General features: G+C 39.5%; 1 long non-coding RNA gene across 4 annotated transcripts; it reads right to left on the bottom strand.

Annotated features, from left to right (window-relative positions):
• Positions 1-1,434: 1,434 nt before the first annotated feature.
• On the bottom strand, positions 1,435-24,483 carry LOC111928289 (uncharacterized). Of its 4 annotated transcripts, XR_015286895.1 has the most exons (7): positions 24,340-24,483; positions 11,580-11,750; positions 5,348-5,517; positions 4,252-4,277; positions 3,370-3,493; positions 2,677-2,805; positions 1,435-1,808 (listed from the first exon to the last, which is right to left on the bottom strand). It is a non-coding gene; the product is annotated as an uncharacterized LOC111928289 (long non-coding RNA). The 4 variants fall into 4 exon arrangements; XR_015286894.1 differs by lacking the exon at positions 11,580-11,750 and having other exon boundaries at positions 1,437-1,808; XR_015286896.1 differs by lacking the exon at positions 11,580-11,750 and having other exon boundaries at positions 1,437-1,808; positions 24,396-24,479.
• Positions 24,484-24,837: the final 354 nt, after the last annotated feature.

Genomic DNA, 24,837 nt, shown 5'->3' with positions numbered 1-24,837 from the left:
TCCAATCCATGAAGAATGTGTCTTGGATGAACATTCCCATGCTCTTGTAGGGATATTTGTGAAACTTAAATAGACTTTAAAAAATTGTTTCTAACCTGTTAATGCTTTCCCAAATTTCTTACTTATCATTATAGTCTCATGATTTCTCGAAGGAAAAAGTGACAGCCCACTTCTCTTGCGAGTATTTAACAATTCTACGTTTTGTGTGTATTTAATCTGTAGATTAAATATGAGTCCAGACAAAAATTCCATTCCTGTTGGTGAGATTTTGCCCTATTGGTAACTAGCAGCTTGCCAAAGAATGTGGTGGATTCTTATAGTCTTTAAATCAGACTGAATGTCTTTCCGAGAAGGATGCCCTGAGTCAACCACAATTTATTGGAAATAATTTAGGAATTGCTGGGCAGCCTCCTCTGGGCTATGCTCTGCAGATGTCAGAGTAGGTGACTGCAAAGTTTCCATATGATCTTAAAATCTACAAATACATGGCTGATCTTTGAAATACCATGGTCTTAAAGAAGTTTTTCTTTTTTTCATCTGGGATGTTTTAAGATCTTTGATGTGCTAATGGTCCAAGTTGTCTGGCTAGATGATAAATCTCAGATGAAAGGAGTAGATGGTGAGTTAAGACTTCTTTCTCACCTCTGCTTGGGAGCTATGGCACATCTTAGTAACTCCCTTAATAAACAGTACGTGTTTTCAAGGGATTGGGCATGGTTTTAATTGCAGCTCTGTAGGAAACTGTTTTTCTGTTTCATGAAAGCGCTCTTGATTTTTCAAAATGTTCTCATCTCCACATGGCTAAATCGTTCTCACTCACACCCCCTCCCAAAATAAGGCTGAAGTTTAAGGCTCTGGGATTATAATGTGGTGTCCCTGTTCTGGGTCAACAGCAGGAGACTCACATTTTGTCTTCCTAAATGTTCTGAAAGAGATGGGAAAGGGACTATGGAGTCTTCCTTGGAAAAAGGCAACTTCTTGTTTTGAATAGTCGTTCAATTCTGGACCCTGAAATTTTCCCTGGAGAAACTGGCCCTTGCTTTCTGGTGAAAATGTGACGTCTGACAATTTGATATTTTGTGGAAGACACCTTCTTTCCCAAATATTGAAGTATATTGTCAGAAAATTCATGTCAAATCTACTAGCAATGATTATGAATAAAGCTATGCTTGGATATAGAGATCACTGAAAGCCATGGTGCTTCAAGAATCTCAAAAGCTTTGTGGACTACCAGAGATAACAAATCACAGCAACTCTGAAGGCCAGGATGAAAACACTACCAAATAGAATACAAACTGTGTCTTCTCCTTTAAGTGTTCACCAGTTTTTTAATGAGTATGTTTACATAATTTGAAACGAGTATTTTCTTTCAGTGCTCATGTATACATAGGAAGAAAAAAGAAAAGAGCAGAACTTTTTCTTCTCAAAATCAGATTTATTAAGTGTAAACAAATTTCCTTCTCAATCTTTCTGAAGCTGGCAGTGCTAAATTTTACCTTTGCAAAAAATATTTAATATAATGTGTGTAAATATTATGTTAAAGGATTCATGTCCTGTTTTAAACAGTGGCAAAAAATTTCCTTTCAGCCTTTAGGTTTTCCACTAATTTATTTCATATTAAATCAGAGCAGGCTAAAAAACTGCTGATCAGATCTTTACTGAGCTTTATTGTAATGTAGTTTAAGTGGATGCAGACGGCTGGTTTTTCCTTTTCTTTATTTCTTCTTTTTTTTTTCCCCCTCCATGTCTGAAATATTATACAGGAGACTGAAGTTCTTGTGGCATTAACATGAGAGTCTCAAAATGGGCTGAAAAATAAATATTATAAAAACATGTCATCCAAATCAAATACTGTGTGAATAAGGGAAACTGGAGAGGTTACAATTGCGGTTCAAGATTTAACATGCAAGGTACCTCAAAAGTTAGCTAAATACATTTCAGATGGATGTAAAATGCAGAGGAAATGTGTTAAGTATCTTCCCTTGGTGAGATCTGGAGCATGGCTCAAATGACACGTTCGAAGGTCAAGTCCCCACATGGTAGCACATGGGGTGATGGGAATAGGCTCAGATCCTTCTCTTGCTTCAACAACAGCATCCCCCTGGTAAAAAGGCCTGACTGTGCTCCACAATCCCCCTCGTGCTCATCAGCAACCAAAACCCCAAGGGTGCACAGGAACAATGCATGGAGCCTTTAGGTTTCCTTACACTAGGGCAAAATCTTTGGCTACTGACTGCTCATGGTGCTTAACTGTGTAATTGTCTTAATTATGCTAAATTGCACTGTGTAGTCCCTTAACAATTATGTGGGTTAGCAGCAGTATTAAATAACAAAAATGGTATAGTGTAGTCACAGCATTGTCTTGCAAAAGCATGAAAGTCAGAAAATAAGGGAGTCTGCATGGGTTTCCCTTGAGGAACCTCCCTCACCACTGCACACAACTGGCAGCTGCAGGAGACTTTAGCACAGAGGGTGATCATAATATCACTGATTTTGTTAAAAACTTTTGCTTATGGGACAGCTCTAGCAAAATGCTGACTTTGAAACGTTCACTAAACAGTGAATGTTTGGGCAAACAGTTCTCAGCCTGTGGTTCACCTCAAAGGGCTGATGCTGGCTACCAGAACTTGACTGAGGGGGCTTCAGCTGGTTTGGAGTATAACTGTGAAATCTTACCATGACCATCACAGAGCTGGCCCAATCCAATATTCCAGGATAGTTTCCATGAGCAGATTACTTTCAGGGTGCAGTTCTGTTCATCCATCTTTCCACATTGCTTTGCCTGGAAGCCAGGGACACAGACCCCTGAAAAGAGAAATGAGTCTTCCTCAGTGAAAACTGAGGAAGAGCTTGCTCAGTAATTCTGGGGACTAAAATCTCAATATTTTTGGCAAGTGTCTAGTCTGTGACACTGCTAAGACCTTCTTATTCACTGGTGCTGCAGACCAGTTTCCTGCCTCTCCTACCTAAAGCAACAGAGCTGTCTGGGGCAGCCTCTCCATACAGGTGGGCTCTTGCTCTCAGGAAAAGTGCAATTCCTCCTCCTTTTCCCAAAACATCAACCTGCTACGATACCTCCAATGTGGTAAACAGGTTCCCTCCCCCTTGCACTTTTTGCAATAGTATCTATTTTAATTTAAATATAACAATCACATTTAATGATGTAAAAAAGGTATATTTACAGTTTTTACAAAATAAAATAATAGTAATAGTAATAGTAATAGTAATAGTAATAGTAATCGTAATAATAATAATAATAATAATAATAATAATAATAATAATAATAATAATAATTTATCACATTTGGGTAGCAAGCTGTGAACTACAAATCTGGATTCTCTTTCATTCACAACTTTCCACAGGACTTACCAGAGACCTGCATTGTTTCAGCCCCTGTGGCTGGCAATAATAAAGACAGCAGCTCAGCTCAGCAACCAGACATGGGTACAAGCTTCAGGGAGTTACAGAACCAAGTGCTGTCTTTTGTACTGAACTGTTTGAAGTAAAAATAAAAATAAAAAATGGAGTATTTAAGTATTTGACCAGCTTTACTGTGAAATAATATTGGGAATGAATAGAAAGGAGCTTGTTCAGGTAGAGTTTTCATGTTCATGTTCTTTAAGGGGTTATGTAGGATCCTCTGCAGCTAGAAAGCTTATTGAGTGTCTATTTTTAAAAAGATATTTTTAAGTTATGTATATGAAATAACATGGCCACACCAATGAATCCCATCTTAAATATTAGTGAAGCATTTATGCTTGTTGTCCTAAAGTGCTGCTAAAATCCAGAGCAAGGCCCTTCTTGACTGACTGCCTCTGCCACTGAACCCATTTGTAGAAGCCAGGAGTAATTTATATTATCTCAAAGTAATAACAACTGGTGGAGAAATATTTTTTCACATAACCATCTGTGGAAAAACCAGTGCATTCCTCTTTTTGTACTCTGGGCTAACCCATAAATTAATTCCTTAGGTATTTATAAGGATAGCTCAGTGTGTGTGGGATTTTCTAATAAACCCTCCTAGACCTTCTAGTTTGGGTTTCCTCTAGTGAGGTGAGCACACATATCCCAGCTAAGCCATCTGGACAGACCCTGCTCAGTCTGAAGAATTTGACACTCCTGTAAGGTTTAAGCATTCCTAGAAAATTTTGGATTCCCTTACAGATTGTATTTACATTTTTTAATAGTGTGAGTGTAGCCAAAATGGACTCTGTCTGGAAGAGGTCTCCCGTTTATCAACTGAATACTTACTCTTTAAGCAGTGAAGAGGGCAAACGCTAGAAAAGCAAAGAAAATCTGTTTGAAAGGAGGAAAGAGTGGTATTTTCTTAAGCTGGCATTCCTTCTTGCATTTGAAGTCATATCTTATAAAATATATGGCCAAAGTTCAACATTATGTGGTTTGAGCTTGGCTTCCTTTGGTAAATAAGAGTATGTATTCAGTGGATGAACCTTACTTTAATCTCAAATTCAGACCCAAATTCCCTCCAGACTCTGGGGAATTGTCCTCTCAGGGTTATGACCAATAAAAGGAAAAAAGAGAGAGCTGTATGCAAAGTTCCAGGATGTGAGATTTTGGATTAAGGACATCTCTGTCATGGACAAATCATTCCATATAGAATCTCCAGAACCAACTAACAAATAAACTACAAAAACTTCCAAAAAATGTATTGCAAAAAGGAATGCTCTAATTTTATCTAGGAGTTAACATTCTAAAAATAACCCCAGTCTGTCTCCCTGGACTCACACTCAGTAGTGCTTCTAAAAGCACTCAAATAAAACTTTGCAGTTAAAGAATTGCTTTATCAGCCAAAATTATCTACAAGCAATTGAGGATTTTTCTGGTGAATAAAATATTGCACTGCAAATATTTGCTCTGCTTCAACCTGGCATCGTTCCTGCTCTGAATCTATTGACAACCTGGGGAAAAAGAGACATTACCATTTTGGGCTGTGTCTCAGTATACCTGATCTAGTTTATTCACAGAATATGTTACAGCAGCAATTATCTGTAAAATTACATTTGATACTTTGATAGAAGTACAACAGTGTGTCAGCTCTGTTTCCTTGCAAAAATTGCTTTGATGTGGACATAGAACTCAGTAAGTACAGCTCGTTTAAAGTCAGAAACTTTTCTCTGGTCCCAGCATTACTCAGCTTCCATATTTAATGTGTCCATTTTGACAATTACTGCTGTCCAAAAAGAAATTATAAAGTTAAGTTACCTGTTGATAAAACAATTTACATCAAAGAACACGTTCCTAGTGCATTGTAGGTATGGCTGGGGAGGGAGCGTGGGTGGGGAGCCTTGCCAGGATCCCAAGCAAGCATCACTGTGGCTCATCTCACCTGAAGTTTCACCTGTTTGTGTTCCTTGTTTTGGGGGTCTCCTGCAGGCTGTGATTCCCTCTGGGCTCATGGCAGCTTCAAAAGGATCAGTTGTGGTCAGCCTCAACACCTGGGGCAGTGGGTACTGAGGGGCACTTTGCTTTTTGCCTCTGGAAGGCACAACCTTCAGCCTAAGAGAGAGAAGAGCCTCACAGTCTGTGCTCTTTCTTGCCCTACCACTCTCAAAACTTAATTTCAAAGGGCTCAAAGGTTAATTTACTTGTTTACAGGAGATGTTTCCTTAAGAGAATGGGCTGAGTTTATATCTCACACCCATGAAAATGAGGAGTAATGGCTTTTGTCTTGGAAATCAGTTTATGCTGCTGCAATAAACCAGGAGTTGGCTACTGGGTTCTTTCCTATCATCATTTTAATTCCAGTACATACTTGTATGCGCTCTGCAGTAAAATTAGAGAAAAAAACATCTGGAAAACAAAATCATTACCAATTACAAATTACCAAACCAAATGTTGCCCATTGGCCCGGATTTCACACTCAGGATATTGAAAGCAAATGTTCTGGTGCTATTGAGATCTTGACATGTTTGTGTTTAGCTTGTTGGGTCAGCTGAAATTGCTTGTGTTCACAGTGATCCCAGATGAGAGATGCTTTTAGTCACAGATTATTTAGACTATTCTCAGTATGGGGTACAACTCACAGCTCCTTAACAGCATGACTTTCATAACAATGATATAACCCAACAGCAGGTCCTCTGACCTGACAACATGCCCCCCACCTCAAGGGAATCTCTGTAGCTAAACAAAATATTTATGAACTAGTGGGAAAACAGGAGTCACCTGCTATGGATCTGTCTTTATTTAAGGACAGACAGCACTCTGTGGCCTCTTTTGGTTTCCTGGCCTATTGTATTAGACTTGCTCAGAGACTTGATCAGAATCACAGAATAAGCTGAGTTGGGAGGGACCCAGAAGGATGATCCAGTCCAGCTCCTGTCCCTGCACAGCACCATCCCCCAGAGTCACACCCTGTGCCTGAGAGCATTGTCCAAACACTCCCTGAGCTCTGTCAGGCTGGGGCTGTGACCCCTGCCCTGGGGAGCCTGTTCAGATGTCCCTCCTGGCTGCCAGGGCACTGCTGGCTCAGTTCAACTTGCCCCTGAGCAGGGTCCCCGGGTCCCTTTCCATGGCCCTGCTCTCCAGCCCCTCATTCCCCAGCCTGTCCGTACATCCAGGGTTGTCCCATCCCAGGTGCAGAATCCGGCGCTTTCCTGGTTGAAGCTCACACGGTCGGTGATTGTCCAGAAAAATGGTGAGTTTGTCTGTCTGTGAAATGGACATTTCTTCTGGTAGGACACTATGAGAGACAGCGTTAAAAGCTTTACTAGAATCCAAAATTTTACATTGACTGTGTTCCTGTGTTTAATCAGGTGTGTTCCCTTGTCATAAAAGGCTCTCAGGTTTGATAACCAGGACTTCCCTCTCATGAAGCTGTGCTGGCTGTGATCGATCGCTGCATTGTCCTTCAGGTGTTTTCAGTACCTCCCAGAATAATCTCCAGCTTTACCAGGCACTGAAGTGACACAAACAGCCTGTAGATTCTGGGGTTCCCTTCTTGACTTTCTTTCACCAGCTGCCAGTCAGCTTCCAGTCAGAAATCTTATTCTTCATGTGCATCTTTGTCTGCAGACAATCCACCTTTTCCTTCATCTCTATCCTTTAGATAGTGCTTTGGAATTCCAAACCTGCTGCCTAAAGTAGGCTGTACCCATTAATATCTGGCTCTGTATTGTGTTTTTACCAGACACCTTTCACCTTTCTGGATGAGAGTCACAACAATTCTGGGTGTTGCTTGGTTTGGAGTTTTTGTCTTTGTTAAAATAATTTCTCTATTCAGGAAATACTATGTCAGTCTCAGTAGACTTGTAGGGCCTTAACCCAAAAAAGAAAAACATGCAGCCTCAACCACTCATAATCAGTTTAGCGGATCCATTACTCTACCAGCACATGCAAATTTGGTCAAAATGAAACACTTCAGAAAATGTATTGATTTTGTCAGCACTTTAGTTTAAGAAAATAAAAAGGGGAAAGAATTTCCGTCCTGTTGAAATGTGCTGTTTTAAAAATACTGCTATTTTGGGCTTGGTTTTGTTTCAGAGAAACTTTTCTTTGGCATTTTAGCATTGTGTTGTTGGGTGTTTTTTTAACAAAGTTGAAGTAAAAATCAGAAAAGAAGTGGTTTTCTTGAATTCTGAAACCTGCAGGTTTAATTTCAAAAGAAAATAAGACGCATATCTAGTTCAGCAGCAATCAGGACTCGTTTCAGCAGAGATCTACTCTAAGCCAAAAAGCTTAAGTAACATCCTTACCATCTCACATCCTCCAGCTCTGTCTGGGGAAAGTGGGACTGCAGGGGATTCAAATAACAAATTAACGTGGAATCATTACGAGTAATTTGAAATGAGATCTTTCTGCATGAACAATAGATCCATCTTGAGCCCCCTTCTTTCCCACCACTGTCAAACATGCTTGTTTTTATGAGGCCTGGGATAAAACTCAGTTTGACTTCTTAATAACATCTTTGTATCAAAGCAAGTGAATGTGGCATAGATTCTGAAGAATTACTATGTACATGCAAAATCTGAACTGACTTTTATGTCACATTTTTTCTTTCTCTCTGAATTTCTTTTCACCTCCCCTTTTATATCAAGATTTGAAGACTCTCAGTGTGAAGGATTTTATCTAGAAAAAGATAACGCATTGAAGAAAATGTGGGGTTGTTTAAAATTAAAATCTGTTGTTGTTGACAATATTTGATGAATTCTGACTGATCAATCCTAAGTGATCAGTTGTAAGTAAAGCATTCGATCATTTTTTCAGTCTCCACTGGGGAAAGTAGACAGTCATATCAGCAATATTTTTTCTTATGCCAACACAATAAAATCAGTCTTTAATTCTAATGTTAGAGCAAGATAGTTTTATTATTCTTAGTAACATAGCAGTGTGGGATGCTAAAGGACAGAAAAAATGAGTATATGAGAAGTTTGGTGTCCTTACAGTTCAAAAATGTCATAATTAGGAAAGTCCAGCAAGAACAAGATGGTTGTGTGTCATCCAATTAATGAGCAATTTAAGTGTAGTCACATGGATGTAAGCAAATATGATTAGGAGTGAAAACTTACCATGCCCCAGGAGGAATTTTGTTTCAATTCATAAAAGGAACTGGTTGTTTAATTATGAACACACAGAGGATCAGCGTTACAATCAGATTCACTATGTGTTTTAATTCATGAATCAAGCTTTTGTGTAACTGAAAAAAAAAAAAAAAAAAGTTGAGATTTAATTAGTGGCATGAGAGTTGGACAACCCAATCTCATTAGGACTAATCACTTTCCAGGAAGCACTGGGCACCGTCTCACACAGCATCTCCCAGAAATGATCACTATTCTGAGCAGGACTGAGCTCAGTGTTTAATGTTGCAGGAAGCTGTCATTAGCTGTGTGGGGAGGACAAAACAGGGACAGAAGGCTGCTATTCTCAAAGTGAGTGTGGCAACACAGGCTCTCACCGCTTCCTCTTGTTCATTAATCTCATGGTTTACCATCTCCTCCAGTAAAGGCTTGAACAACAAACTGGATTTTATTAAGAAGGGAAATAGCGGAGGATAACTCCAAGCAAACAAGGAACTTGGGCAGAAAGGAGTCAGATTTGGAGAAGGTGGTGCACAGATGTTTTCAGGAGTTAATACATTCACATTGGAACAGCCATCAAAGGAATCGTGCAGGGCAACAGAGGGTGCCATTGTGCCACTGTGCTACTGGTGTAAACTTTGCTGGGGATGGTTTCCCTCCCAGAGCTAATAGACAAAAAACAATCATATATACATTGATTTTTATATATTATATTCAAATAATATATTTATTTATAAATATTTCAATTTTTTTCATGGCAATAGGGGCAGAAGGACATCACATGTTTTCACATAAATATATGTGTGTGTATATATATGTATATATGTACAAATAAATGAATAATATACTGTTGAGGGGGTGAATAAATATAAAAAAAGCTTAAGTCCTGGATAGGCTATGATAAATGTCTTCAGAGCACATTCTTTCCTAACTTCATCTGCAATCCACCCTCTAATTTCTTGATCTGGCAAGATATAGGCTCCCAGCTGAGGCCCGTCCCTTCCCCTCTCGCAAGTGCTTTGTCATTGGAATATTTCCCCACAAGTCTACTCTGGCTCATGGTCTAGAAGATCAAAGTACTCAGTCATTGACAGCATTTGTTTATAGTAAAAAATGCCATAGCTTCATATCCAGATTTAGCCCTTGTCTCTCAGTGCTGTCGAAAAGGGACGTTTTTAGATATCGATGCTCATTCCTGCTTCTCAAGTTATCAGAATTTACAGTTGTAATGTTCTTACCAACAGAGTAGGCTATTTTTGGTCAGAATGAAGGCACGTGATAGACCAAAGCAATCAAGGCCCTTTACTTTATTAACAGGATGGTAAAAAATAGTCCTAATTAAATATTTTTCAGCTCTCCTAAACATTCCTAAAATAGCCCTTTCTGCAAGGGAAGGGGCATAGGCAGAGGGTGTGACAGGGCAGCGCGGGCCTCATGGCACTCCTCTGTCTGCCTGGATATTTCATAGCACTTGTTATGTGCTCAGCCCAACATACATCTGAAAAAACCTCTCCCCCCTGCCGTGTGCTCCTTCCCCACATCCCAGACAGGCACTTGCACACTCCCTGCGGGATTTGCTGCATGCAGCAGGAGACGCTTGGGGAGTAAAATCACCAATGCCCTTTAAATCACTGCAAAGCGGGTCAAGGTCTTAAAAGCTTAAGAGGAGAAGCTGAGCCGTGCAAATGTTGGTGTAAAAGCTCCATTGTACAAACAAGAGCTGCGTTCCAAGGATGCTGTCACCTTGGATCTCACTAAAAACAGCACCCCCAGCTCCTTTACAACTGCTGAGCTATTTAGACTGCGAATCCTCAGGACAGGCAACCTTTATTTTGAACCTGGTGATCCTTCAGGCTCACAATCCCTTCTCCCACCAGGACACAGACTTAGGTACATATTGTGTTGTTGCAACACAGATCTGAACATGAGTTTTGGGTTGTCTCTGTGTTTGAAAGACAGTAAAGATCCAGCAAATGACAGCTCCCATATATTCATATCTATTCAATATAGTTTTTTGAGCTTTCAGAGGGAGCAGCAATGAGATCAGCTAAGCTCCTAAGTAGTTTAGGAGCACTGAAGTTTTGACCCTGGAAGACTTTATTTTATAGAAGTACATGTCTCTTTTTGTATAGACCCAATTGGAATTACTTCTTTCTCCTGAGTTTTGCTTTGAAGGTGAAGAGGGTCAGGTCTGTAATAAAAATGTCTCATGGAAAGAGAAGTAGAATTTTTAGTGTGAAAAAGTCCAAAATGTATGCAAGGAGGACCCCAAACAATCAATGGTTTGGAGGTAGAGGGGAACACTTCTGCTCCTATGGTTAATGTCCTAAAAAGGACTGAAAAGCTTTCAAACTTGAAAAATACAGAAATTTTTGAACACAAATTAGAGTGATTAACTTCCAGTCAGCAAAAAACTCAATGTGACTAGGGAAGCCAGAAGATAAAGGTTTATTTTTCCACCATATGCCAAACACCAGCATGTGGAAGATGAGCTGTAAATCTAAAACCCAAGCTCCTGTGGAACAGTCTCTCTTGTTGGCCAGGACAAAAGAGAAAGCAGATTTGGCTGCAATGCCCTCCCTGGAATGGTTCAAAGCCAGGTTGGACAGGGCTTTGAGCAAACTGATATGTTACAAGGTGTGGCTGGGGGTGTGGAACTAGATGGTTTAAGGTTCCTTCCAACAAAAACCATTCTGTGATCCTGTGAAGCTGGTTGTGGAAAATGTTCACTCACATTTCTTTGCCAGCAAGAAGTGGTTTGTTGGGCCAGTCAACAAAGTGACTACTGCCACACCACCACTGAGCCACCAACATAACCCACAGTGTGAAGGAGTAACCATGGGGTTTTTTCTGCTGATCATCTTGAATAAAACTTGTGTTGGTGCCATGGAGGCATGAACCTCCACCTACTGTAAATTCATAGGAGCTGTCATGATCAACCAGATTTTTCTTTGGAACAAAGGGAACTCCCCCTTTGAAACCTTTATAAGTTACTCTGGTGTCTAATGTTGCCACCCTCACCCTTTCTGTCCCCTCCTCACCTACCTTTGATGGTGAGTCAGGTATTGTTTGGACGACTTATACACTCCTAATTCCTCGTTGAAATCAGCCACAACAGGTCAGCTTCTTCTTCACCTGAGCACATTGTGTGCACAAGGACTGATAGTCTTGCTCATTTTCCATAAGCTCCACGGAATTTACGTTCACAAGTGATGTCTGAAAACAGTGCAGTAGCAAAGAGTCACCATGGTCCCTCTGAGCCAGCAGCAGGAACAGTAAGTACAAGGTAGAAAAGTGACATCTTCTTTGATATGCACCCTTGAAAGAGATCTGAACACCTCTAATGTTTCCCCTTGCACCTAAAAATTCCTTGAGGTCTGAAGTGCCCAGATTTATTCTTTATAAGTGTTTAAATTCTGTTTTGATATAACTTTTCATCTTCATTTCTGTCTTAGTGCTGAACCAAAAGTGGAGTTTCTATCCTGTGGAAAGTTTTGCCATTTCACGTTCTGTTTCCATTCTCAATCAGAATTAAAAGAATGTGGTTAGAAATTCCAGCTTGGAAAAAAATCCCTCACCCCTGTTGCCCATCACCTGAGCCAACCACATTTAAGTAGAGCTGAAATATTTTTGTCAAACTGCTTTTATTTCCTCTTCCTATAATAGATAAAATAGTTTTAAAAGTTTCTATAATCTTCTTAAATAAGTTAAATTTGTCAGAAGAATTTTTGTTTTGACAGAACAGTATTATTTTAACAAAAGTTACTAGTTATAACAGTTATAAGCTATATAAATATAAGCCATAATCTAAGTCTAGTCTTTTCCTTCCTTCTGCCAAGTTCATGAGAACACAGACATGGAGGAGACCCACACTCTTCTTTCTAAAGGTCTTTTTGCCTCAGCAGAATCTTTTGCCACAAAAAATCTTTTGCTGTGAATGAGGCCATTCACTGATCTTAACTCTCTTCCCCAGCAAAAATAGAGTTCATGGAGAGTTGTTCCCCAAGGGAACCCAAAGGGGTTTGTATAGTTGGGGAAACAGCTGGCTGTGGCCAAGATGCTCAGACTTTCTTACCTAGACAATTGCACCTTAACTTGAAACTCTATCACTTAAAACTGCGCTTAGTCTGCCGTGCTACACCCATCCTATGATCTGGAATACCACAAAAACCCAGACAAAGTGGTGTGTTGCCTCTTCTGTAAGAAATGCTGTGCAATCACTTCCCAAAAGGGCTGCTGTCATTCTGTGCAGAAGCACAGTCAGGGTTGTTTTCTTAATCCCAGAGCTATTCTTGCCCCTGCCCTCCCATCACTGCAGGAGAAGACCGGTCAGGAAAAACAGAGGCTATGACATGAAACAATTGCACAGCACTGCACTTACAATTTTCAAATGGGATAGCAGTAAATGACATGAACAACCTACTAAAATTGAAAAACTACAGTTACCACCAGTTTTTACATTGGTATACTTCATCCCTGAATATACATCTGAAATATACCCAGATCATTATGCTGCTTCCTAGTAGCACAATGATTTGGCCTTTTTGCTCCTACAGTTGAGAGAGACAGCTTTATCCTAACTAGAAGTGAGAGGAAGATCCAGATAATTTTTCTGAAGTAAAAGGTGTTTAGGAAATCCTCTACTAGCCATAATCATGAACTTTTCCACCACATTCAAGTTAAATATTAGACAGCTGCTGTTACTACTGAATAGATAGGGAAAAGTGTACTTGACCTTGATCCATCCATGTATGTGCTTTTCCCACTGATAATCCTGGAGTTTCTAAGGTGCTGAAGTGATACCTCTGTGCTGTACTGTGTGTTCCCCTGTAAAAAGGGTCTCTGGTGGTGAACCTTGCAGGCCAACCCCTATCACACACACTTAGCCAAAGGGTCAAACCCTCTGTGACCAGAGCACAGGGTCACAGAAACACCTCTGTGAGTCTGTCACTCCTTTAGATAATTATCTGTTGGATCTTGAAACTCTCAAATCCTCTGGGGCTGACATGCAACAGGAAGGTGGTACCCTTCCCATCCCATCTTTCAGCGGGGGATCCATGTACTTTCTCTGGAAGATTATCCACGTGCCGTTGTCCATCCCTGCATTAATCACATGCCATTATCTAGCTGCCATTGGCTGGAGTCCTGTCTCCAGGGTCTTTTGGTGGGAAAGGCCCCAAATGACCTAGGTCAGGATCCAATCTCAGTGTAAGAAAGAGGCTTATCTCAATTCCTCTTGTTTCAGGCATAGTCCTTCATTTGACACACATGGAAGATGTTTCAATAGTAATTATCATCCTCCAATGCCAAAGTTTGCTCCATAAATGTCTCTAAACCAGCTGTTTAGCACACTTTCTCTTCAGCCCTCTCTTTATATGTATATTTGCATGCACACAGACACACACAGTTACATGCAGCACGAGACCACACACTGCCTAAACAAGGCTGTGTTGTGTTTTTGCCGCATAATACAGTAAGAGTTAATCTCATCCTTCAAGACACAGCACTTCACCCAACTTTCTGTTCTTCACAATTGCTACATGACCTCCTGAGCTGTGGGAACAGCCACAGTGCTACACCACGAGGCTTCCAGGTACAGCTTCCAGGCCTGGGGCAGGGGGAATCCCTGCTTGCTCTGTGGCATCTGTCAGCATATTGCCACAAGCTTTCATTCTATATTTATGAAAAGGTGCTGAGGCACAGCAGGCATTATGCATGATCTTCAGCATAAAAAAGGATCATGCCCTTATCAGTTTCCTGCAGTAATTTGCTAAATGTCATTGGTGTTACCCAGGTCTCATTCTGCAGAGCCCTGGCACGGCGTGGTGCTGCTGAAATGTGGTGCTGTCCTCGCACCCGTGTGTTTGCTCTGTCATGAGATCTCCCAAATGCTGGATGTTTGATAGGCCAGTTAGCTGCCTGAATAAATATTTTCACTTTCTTTTAGTCAACGCTGGAGCCAAACATTCAACTGAAAATAGCTTGGGGTAAGCATTGTTGGTTTAAAATTAATTTTGTAACAGATTCTGTTTGTGGAATCATTGATCAGTGTTCCTGTGCTGGCTTTGAAAACAAAGTTTAGAATATTGTAGAGTAAGAACATTTTTACCACTGGAAGAATTATATTTTAATTGTGTCTATTTTCAGAAGGCTATCCTAAACTGTTCATGGAAAAGGAAAGCAAAACATTCTAGCTCAAAACCAGAGATATATACCTCTAATAGGGATTTAATTTTTTTACCTTAATGGCCCATTTTACTTACTACCTACATTTTCTGAAGCCTAAAGACATTGTAAATTATAAAAAAATAAAAATAAAAAAATAATAAACTTCACCAGCTGCAGATCAGAGTTTTAAAACCTAAGAGTTTTAAAAATAAATAACAAAAAGGTTAGATCCTAGTTTGGACGTTGAGTTATTTTTGACATTATTTGATACAAGAACTCAACATGGATGTTTTTGAAGTATGGTTCTCGTTAACATTTGGATAGAGTACATTTCCTTTTCTTGATTCAATCATGAAAAAATTCCACTTACAGATAGTCCATACAATAGTGCAACCTCTTTCACACATTACTACATCATAATCCATTTGGCTGCACTTGCTTCAAACAGGTCCACTCTACCCATATGGCCTGGCTTTATTATTTCTTGCTCCCATCTGTTTTACGTTATCTTCTTTGGGCTGTGTTTTACTGAGAGATGCTCCTCAGCCACATGCAGAAAAGGCTGTTTCTGAGAGAAAATGTGAACAACAGGGGATTTTTATGCTCTCACATCTGTGGGAGTTCACTGGAGTCAACTGAGCCTACTGCTGTAGATTTTGGCTCTGCAAAGTCTGTTAAAGCCCATTTTGTCTGCGTGGTCTAAGATTTCATTACAAAACCCTAGACACCTGGTTTGGAAATCCTTGATTCATGTGAATATTCCTGCTGAAGAGCAGTCCTGCTAAAAGATGTCTTTTATTTTCCTTTTCCCATTCACCTGTTTCCCTCCTCATCTCACACACTGGGTCAGTGAGTCCTGACCATGTCCCACACCCTGGAGAAGCAGAAGAACCATCCTTGCCCCAAAGCTTTGTCATCCTCAGCAGACAAGTTAAGTCAAAATCGACAAGAGATTTCTACTGTCTACCCCAGCTTTGATGAGTCTCAGGTTGGGCTGGGAAGCCAGGAGGAGCAAACTCAGCTCACAAGACCTTCCCCTACCCTCCAGCCTCACTGCATGCTCATGGAGTGGTGGGACCATGGAAGTCACTGCCTTGTTAGGAAGTCCACAATCTTCTCCTTTCTTGTTCTCTCCTGAAACTTGATGTTCCTGACATAGTGATGCCACTTGACATTACTGATCCCTCCTAAACACCTGCTATCAAATGCATCAAATCTTTTCTTGTCAGCTTGCGTAATGCCCCAGGTCTTTGCAGCATCGAGCAAAACTGATACCACACAGCTGTTGTAGAGCCTTATTTTTTGTTTTGCGGACATGTCACTGCCCCATGCTTTTGCCCTTGAATTTATTTGCATTGATATTCACCTTATACTGGTCAGGCTTCAAAGGACACTAGATGAAATCCAGGCAAAGTGGTCCAGAGTACTGGAAATGGGAATAAAATATGAACCCTGCCATGACTGCAACTGACCTAAGAGAGGAAAGACAAAGCCAATATTTCCTTTCCTCCATAGACCCAAAGTCATTATTTAATCAAAAGCTTTGATGTTTATTTCCAGTAAAATCTTCAGGTTTTAGGATTTTTCTTTTAAGGTGATCACTGGCCTTTGGGCTCGCCAAAGATGAGCCAGAGGATTTTCAATTCTTGTTGATACATATTGTCTATATGAATACCTTTAGAAAAGGAGGACAGAATGAAGCAGATCTTAAATAATGTGTTAAGAATGAGGGATGGGTTTTCTTTTTCAGAAGTGAAAATTCGTGATGTTACTAAATTTACTGAAGTTCTGCACTTCAGAAGAAGTGAAAAAATAACACAGAGAAAAAAAATTGGAATTAAGAACTCTGTGCAAAATTGCTTTTGTTTCTCCAGAGGTTGCAAGACCATTTATTGCAATTTTTAAAATACTTTCTGACTTTTAAAATTTACCTAAAGAATGTAAAAGAAAACAGACATACCTTGATCGCCTTGACTTTTAAATTAACCTTTCCTGATTTATTTTGTCTTCTGTTAAATCTTTCTTTGTCTGAGTAAGTGTGAAAGAATAGAAAGGGGTGTGTACATTCTTCCACAGTATTGAAATAATTTGTAACAAATGTAAAAAAAAAAAAAAATCTGAAAAAACCTAGAGCTGGTAGAGTGCATTTTTCTTATATGCAAGTTCAGGAAACCTCCACATGGCATACATGCAGACTATGCCAGCCCATGTAGGGCACCACGTCTACTCAGTAAAGGTAACATTGTCACAAAATAAAAAAAAGTTTCTTCCTAAAATTATAGAATTTGATGGAAAAAAATATTAATGCTATTTTAATAGACATGGATATAGCACAGACATGGACATAGAAGCTTATAGTGAGCATAGACCACTAAAAAAATTAACCTATTCCTCAAAATTGAAGAGGATAATAATAATATGAATATATAAGTTAAAATAATATTGAAAATACAGTTATTAAAAGTAGAAAAATATTGAAAAATAAAAAGCAATTTAAGCACAAATATGTGGTTTCATTTTTTATATATAACATGTTTTTGTGATAATACGTATTTAATAATACTCTTCTGATATAATAAAATAATATATTTATTTTTATTATAATATATTTTTATAATAATAATAATAAATAAATAAAATACGAAAATTATTAGAACAAGTATATAAAATAATTTTCTGTGAGTAGTTCTATATTACTAATTTTAAATTGTAACATGTTTATGTAGTATAGTACTGCATACATTATATATAATATTGTTAGCTTTTAAATGTAGGAATAAATTCTACATTCAGCACTGCCACATTTCTGGTGATTATCATAAGACTGTATAGAACTTGGGTGTAGTTTAATTTTTTTCCAGCTTATTAAAAGTCATGTGAACATAAAACTATTCTGCTTCAGATTATAATTTTGCAATTTTCACCTAAATTTTATTAATTTAGACCAGGTTCAACTTTTATGAGAATCCTGAAATATTTTTATCTTCCACAAGAATAATCATAGCATGAAAATAAGACATGAAATCATTAATACATTCAACAGTTCAACATGTGAACCTTTCGTGTGACTATTTTTCACTTTGCTTGCTCCTAAATCTGCCTTTATATTTTACATATCTAAAAATAAATGAACAGAATTAAATACAAAAAGCACATTTGAGAAGCTATTCCTTAATTTCTAGGTATTTAAATGAATTTAAGTTGAAAATCATTCCAGTCTGATCTACAAAACCTCTGTAGAGCAAAGATTTCCATTCACAGGGGCAGATATTGTAACTTTTATGGTTGTTTCTAGATTTTAGTCCCAAAGAAGACAGAAGAAATAGATTCATCACTGCTATAGGAATAAAATCTGACCATAAACAGTTATCAGTTCTCATATTTTTATTTTTTTTTCTGGAAAGTGCTCTTATCTAAGGATTTAAAATATTTACTTCTTTAAAGTCAATAATGTAAAAAAAAAAAAAAGGAATAATCTTGATCAGAATTTTAAAAGTTGTTCAGATATTTGAGTTACAATTTTAAGTAGCACTTGTTCAGGGGGAAAATATTAATTTCACCACAAGGAATAATATGAGTTACCAATACTGCAACTCTGATTTGCACATAAGTACACATTCTTTCTCTGTAAATAGTGTGCTTTTTTTATAAAAGTGGCATTAATTTTTCAAGTCTACCATATTTTCTTTACAAAATAGGACTCTTGTTAATTAGATTCTTAAATCCCACCTCAGCTGAATTTGCTTTGAACCCGACAGTAGCACCGTAATGACAAAGAACATTCTAAAAACTTTAAAACGTGGGCTGGACACTGTACAGAACATGTCCCTTAATAGCAACAGTGACAGGAGATAGAGGTGCCTTTCAAATGTCTGTTCATTTTGCCAAGACCATGTCAAATGAACTAAAAGGGGACAAAGTGACAATGGGCCTTTGTGTGTCTGAGGCCACCTTTGCTGGGTAACGAGCAAACAAATTCTGAGCAGGAGTTACCTGTGTAAAGTGCAACAACCCAGGTGATTTTAACTACAGCTTCAATAACAAGCAATATGACCTTTCTTCACTGTAAATCATGAGGAATTTTTTGTCTGGATTTTTTAAACACCTCTGCTTTATTATTTTTTTTTTTAATTTAAGGACTCTGGGACATGGCTAGAAAGAGCAGCACATCCCTGGCCCAGCCCAGATGCCAAGACTGGTTGCAAACCACCCACAGTCTGGAAAGAGGTCTTTGCATCCAGCAGGGCTGGGGACTAACTCAGCATAGAGAGGGCAACAGACAAACAAGGTAAATCCCACTCCAAAATGAGGGAACAGCACAGTGAAAATGATACAGTGGGTCAAGAAAAAGACACCTCACTCTCCAGTCCTGGAGGATGACTGAGCTGAAGTGACTGCTCCACCAGTGAGATGAGGATGCTGGACTTGGCAACACGAAGCTCCATGAGCCCAAGAGTGGGCAAACCTTACTGCCATCGGAAAAACTTTGATTTCTTGCAGAAATGAGTTTGGAAACACATAGACATATGGACACTGTGCCCAGATTGAAAAATTTGATCCAGAATAACATTAAAAGAATGTCTCTGTGTGGGGAATGCAATATTGTCCAGCTGAATTGTTCCCCAGGGCAAGGCAGTATGGACAGGGCTCCTCTGAAGGGGCTGCTGACCATAAGGGTGTTTGGCTGAATCACTGCCCTCCTCCTCGTGGGATGCCCTGCCAGCTTTGATCTCCGGATCCGATGCCCCCGTGGCTGAGCAGCTGCTCACAGGGAATTTTCCAAGAGGGCTCTTGTCTCTGAGCTCGTTAGCTCTTCTGAGCTCATTAGCCCTTCCTCTTGGCTTGAAACACCCAAGCCCCAGTGACATTTGCTGCTGGCTGAAAAACCCCACCCCTTACTTGGCTCTTCTAGTGGAGGATGAGATTAAGAGATTCATGGCATAATACAGCCTTGTGGGGACTTTGGATTGACAGCTGGAGTAATTTGGGGAATAATGCCATGTGTGACAATTTTGACTTTGTACTTTGCACAAGAAACCTTGTCAGCTAGAGGCAGATAAATGGGGTTATCAGCTACAACACAAAAACTTGGTCTTACAGTTGTTTTTGTTCCATGTGAATAAAGCCATAAGACATGTTCAGGCAGGTATCACCCACTAAAGAAAAATACAAAGCTTTGCTATCTTTCAAACTGCTCGGACTTTGTCTTTTCTCTATCCCAAATAGAAATATTTTAATGCGGTTTCTAGTTCTTTTATTTCTTTTTATTTACCTGAGAGGCCCATATGGAGCTACTATGAAGCATCCCCCACTGAACATCCCCCCACAATGAACATTATTGATGGATTGCAAAGAAATGCCATAAAAATGGGTCCTAAGGTACTGTAGCAGAGCAAAAGACAATGAAAATTTAGCTGAAGCAATTGGAGCAGATATTGTCAATGCAGGAAAAAAAATGCCATCAAGATAAAGCAGCTCAGCACACCTTTACTCACAGCTACACCATGGATTAAAGTACATAGAAATATGGATCTCCAGCTTCATATCCAAAATCTCCTTCCCTATCAATATCCCTTAGCCCCGTACCCACCAGTGTCCTCTCCCTGTGCCAAAGATACTGGCAAGAGCTGAACCTTGGCTTTACTCCATTCCAAAAATCCCATGGAACTGAGAGAAGAACAGAAACTGGCTACTGTCCTGGACCGGGAAGAAAGCTCTGAGGTCTGAAAGGAGCAAATTTGGTGCCATTACTCTTAAATGCTAGAGACACCAGGGTCAGCAGACTCTGGAGAGTTTGTGGAGGAATTTTGAGTGAGTTCTGCACTGCAGAGCTTACTCAGGTGGACAGACTCATTAACAACAATAAACATCCCATTTCCAGGCAAGGCTTGTAAAAGTACCAGGCTAATCACTGACTCAAAGCTGAAGTAACATTTAAAAATCAGTTTTCCTGCACATTCATGCCAAACAAACCAGATCTGAGTTTCTGCAGACACTCAGAAGTCTCATTTGCAGTTTCTGGGCAGCAGGGAGGCTGTTACACAAACAGCCTTTGCTACAGCTTCCAGTGGGCTGAAAACAGGCTTTTCCAAACCATTGCTGAATGCTGCCCAATTGCATTTTGCCTCCCTGCTTATTTATTGGTTTACATTAGGTGATCCTGCTAGTGGTGTGGCATTGTATGGGAAGCATTAAAAGGAGGGTCAGAAGTTATCACAGCTCTCTTATCTCGTGGCCATCATCATTTCCCAATCACTGCACATCTGCCTTGCATTTTGTGAATTTTAGCACGTTGAAATCATTGTGGCTCAGAAAAGCTTTTCTGGAGCCTGCTTGGTTGCTTTACACGCAGATCAGTGCTGGTTCATGTCCTGCTCTCCAAGAGCTCAAGTACTGGAGTTACCTTGCAGTGCCATTGACACAGGAGGAATGTCTGAGTGCTGGAGTGTCTGCAAACCCCAGACCCTAAAGCTGAAGTGAGGCTGAAATGCACCACCAAAAAGGGGTCAGAGAGAAGGAAGGACAGGACAGAACATAGCAAGTAGTGAACGAGTTCAGGCTGCGAAATCAAGTGTTACTATTTCACTTATAATAAAACAATAAGGAACTTTTTGCTGAACAGGTAAGAGAAAAGACAGAAGGGAATACCAGCTTTGAATCAAATTACATAATTCTCTCCTGATAATAACAAATAGTTTGTGTTGGAAATTAATAAAAAATGCAGCAATGGAACTAAGCAAAGAAAAAATATAGTCATGATAATGGGACAATTCTGCAGCATTGACTGGAAGATATTACCAAACTGATTGACACTGATTTTAGACACTTGCTACAACCTACAGCAAATTAAAAATAAAATATCACAAAGTTTGGGTTTTGGAGAGAGAACAGTAGCAACTGAGGCACAGCAGTTTGTACACATGAGGCTGGAAAATAATTTGGGGCAGGGCTTTGTGTTGTGATATATTTCTACACCTGAACCCTATTACCAAGAAATATTATAAAGTCATGAAAAGCTGGTTAAAAAAAATAAATTCAATTTTTTTGAAATAATACTGTTGAAGACCTGCATGCTCAGGAGTACTGCTGCTCGTTCAGGGTTTCATTTGAGTTTCCAGGATTAGAGACAGAGCAAAATAAGCCCTTCCATTACCCTGGGCAGCCTGCAGTAAACGCGAGGGTGACTTTCTTTTGACCTGCTGGTCTTGATTTTGGCGTCATGCCCTGACTTGAGTAAACGTGACTCACTTGTTTTCTACAAAAATACAGTTTCTGGTTGTTGGGTGATTAACTATTTGTCCTTCTGCAGTCCTTCCTGCTCACCCTCAGTCCCACACTCCAGCGTGGCAGGAGGGATGAACAGTAAATTTGCTGGAACAACACCGCCAGCAAAACCAGCACCCTGTGACTTGCATATCCTAAAAACCACAGTGTACTTATATTTAAATTTAAAACCCACACTTTCTCAATCTGAATGATTGTCATAACAGAGACACCGAGGAGTTAATGCTGAGTGTGGCTCTGGATGGTGTCAGAGCCTTTGATACCCCATCCTGTGTCACTTCAGGGGTTCTGAACCCCCCATTTGAGAGCCCGTGGGGCTGGAGCTGATGAGCACAGCCAGACCCTCGGCTCCTGGCATCAGCAGCTGCCAGAGAAACCCAGTGAGATGGGGATGGGGAGAGCAGCAGTCTCTTGGAGGGAAAAATGCCTGTTTGTCCCAGCTGAAATGCTTTGCAGCAGCTCTCAGACTTTGACAGCCGCCTGGGGAAGCGTGGGGGGAATTTGGGGAGATCCAACCACTTCACCTCTCTTCTGACCCCAAAGAGTCACTGATGTGTTTGTGCATAAGGGCCAGAACGTGCCCACTGCAATTTCACAAGATATTTTTTTCCAAGAGGAGCAGTAATCTTGGTGTCTCCATGCTCTGGGGATCATGTCTGGATGCCCTAAGGGACTGAACATCAAATCTTTGGGTAATCAGGGGTCAGCACAGCCAAGCAAATTCAAATCTTTTCTCTTGTTTGTTTGGAGGGTTCCTCTTTAACACAGATCCATGACACTGCACAGTTTAGGTGAGAAACTGCCAGTTTCTGTACATGGACATAGATCTCCTAGACCTTATCAACACGCTCAAAATTAGGTATTGTCTTGCTATCTATTCTTTTCTTTCTACTCTGTGGGGTTCTTCTAATGCCATAATCTTGTTTCTGAAAATCATACTGTTATTTTACTATTTTAAATTGCTATATAGCCATGAATACAAATCTATCTATTTCCATATTATCTGAGGTATTTCATAATTTTATAATCTTAAATTATTGCTTTCTTTGTAAAGACATCATCTCAGACATAACTGAATAGCTGAAAAACAGCATTTTAAAGTTAGAGCACTTCAGGGCTTTTTACCCCCCTGTCTGGAGCTCTCCTTCTCCTTTAGGTAACGTGCCGGGCAAGTTGCTTATAACTTTTCGCCCTTCTTTTTTTTAATTTATTTTGCAGGACTTCAATAATTTATTTTTCAAAATGTTAGTGTGAAGCTAAATTTATTAACTTTCTTTTGGGTGATGGAACACAAACTGTGATCACTTACTGAGCCTGGCAATCAACTATAATTTGAATATAATGTGGCCTCAAAATTAATAGCCCTGAAACAAATAAGAATAACAGACTCTAAAAAAATTACCAGAATAGGAGCCCAGCAGGCTCTCTTTAAATGTGTCTTTAAAAAAAATTGCATACTAATAATCCTATTATTCACTGGAAAAAAAGAATATCTTTCTATGTTTATTATATGCCCTGGAAAAGCTGCAGACTTTTACAATACTGCTTCTCACAAATCACTTCAGTTTAATGATATTACTGTACATTTCATCTCACATTTGAGTAAATATGTTTATTTCGTCCTGGAGAGAGATTTTATTTTAACTTCAAGATTATAATTCCTTACAAGTCTGTCACAGAACAACATGAGCTCTGCCAAATGGAAATACATAGCCCCCCCACCCTGTATGTTTAAAAATTAAGGATTTTTTCCTCCAGCCCAGAAAAACTGTTATTTATTCTGACAAAGAAGGGAAGGACACTGATCAGAGACAATAAAGTTAACTGCTGCCTGAAGTCATAAACATCTGGTGGCTATTTTAATTGCATTGTGAACTAACCACAAAATCGTCCACTAAAGAATAAAAATATTTCCCCTGTGCAATACTGTATTTTAGAATTCTTCTCTTCTGAATCAACGTCAGACCTGATTACAGCACAATGAAGTCTGTGTTTCATGCCTGCATTTTCTTGAAAACACCACACACTCTTATTACAATTGCAGGATTTCTCAAAGCATCTCATGCAGACAAATTTTTCAGGTTACTTCTGGAAACACTGATTAGAGATAAAATATAATGCTTAAATCATGTAGTTTGCTTGCAGGTAAGTCAGACATATCAGTATGTCTGTACAGAAATACTGGACATTAGAAAGCACACAGACAATCACACAAGCACACAAATTTGTGTATATGAGATATCTGTGTGTATATATATATGCATACACACACAAAAAATGCAGATATTCAGACATATATATGCATATACATGTATATATAAGAGGAATTTAAGTAAGTAGTAATACAACCTACCTAAATGTGAATAGAAATTGTTGTTAATAAAATACTTGCATGAGTTGTACGAGGACCTTCTAAATGTCTGTGCTTCCTGGGGAGACCAAATGACCTCTTTTTTACAGATACCAAGATCAAAGCTCTTGGTTTAGATACTCCAGCTGTCCCTCTCGTTGGCATTTGACATGCAGCCCGGTCCATTTAAAATCAGGGGGCATGTAAACATTTTAACCCTTGGCAGCAGTATCTGAGAAAGATGCTGGCAATAAATGGTCGTAACTGCCTGGGCCAAATCACATTTGGTGTCCTCCCTTTGAAGTCCATGCAGGCACTGTACCCTATGGTTTTGACAAAGAGCCAAGTCCAAAAAAAGGATGTAGGCTCTCGAAGCTGTCCGGATGTGGACTTTGGGATCCAGAGTGGCTCCGTGCAGCTGAGCAGTTGCCTCTGAGCTTGCCACAAGGCTCCCTGCCTGACCTTGGAGGCTTTTTTGCCTTGGCTCTGCGTTGGTGCACT

This window comes from Cyanistes caeruleus, chromosome 5 (assembly GCF_971803275.1).
Source record: "Cyanistes caeruleus chromosome 5, bCyaCae1.hap1.1, whole genome shotgun sequence".
In the NCBI taxonomy this organism is placed as follows: Eukaryota; Metazoa; Chordata; class Aves; order Passeriformes; family Paridae; genus Cyanistes; species Cyanistes caeruleus.
The sequence above is the reverse complement of the archived record's forward strand: the minus strand, read 5'-3'. Positions and strand labels throughout refer to the sequence as shown.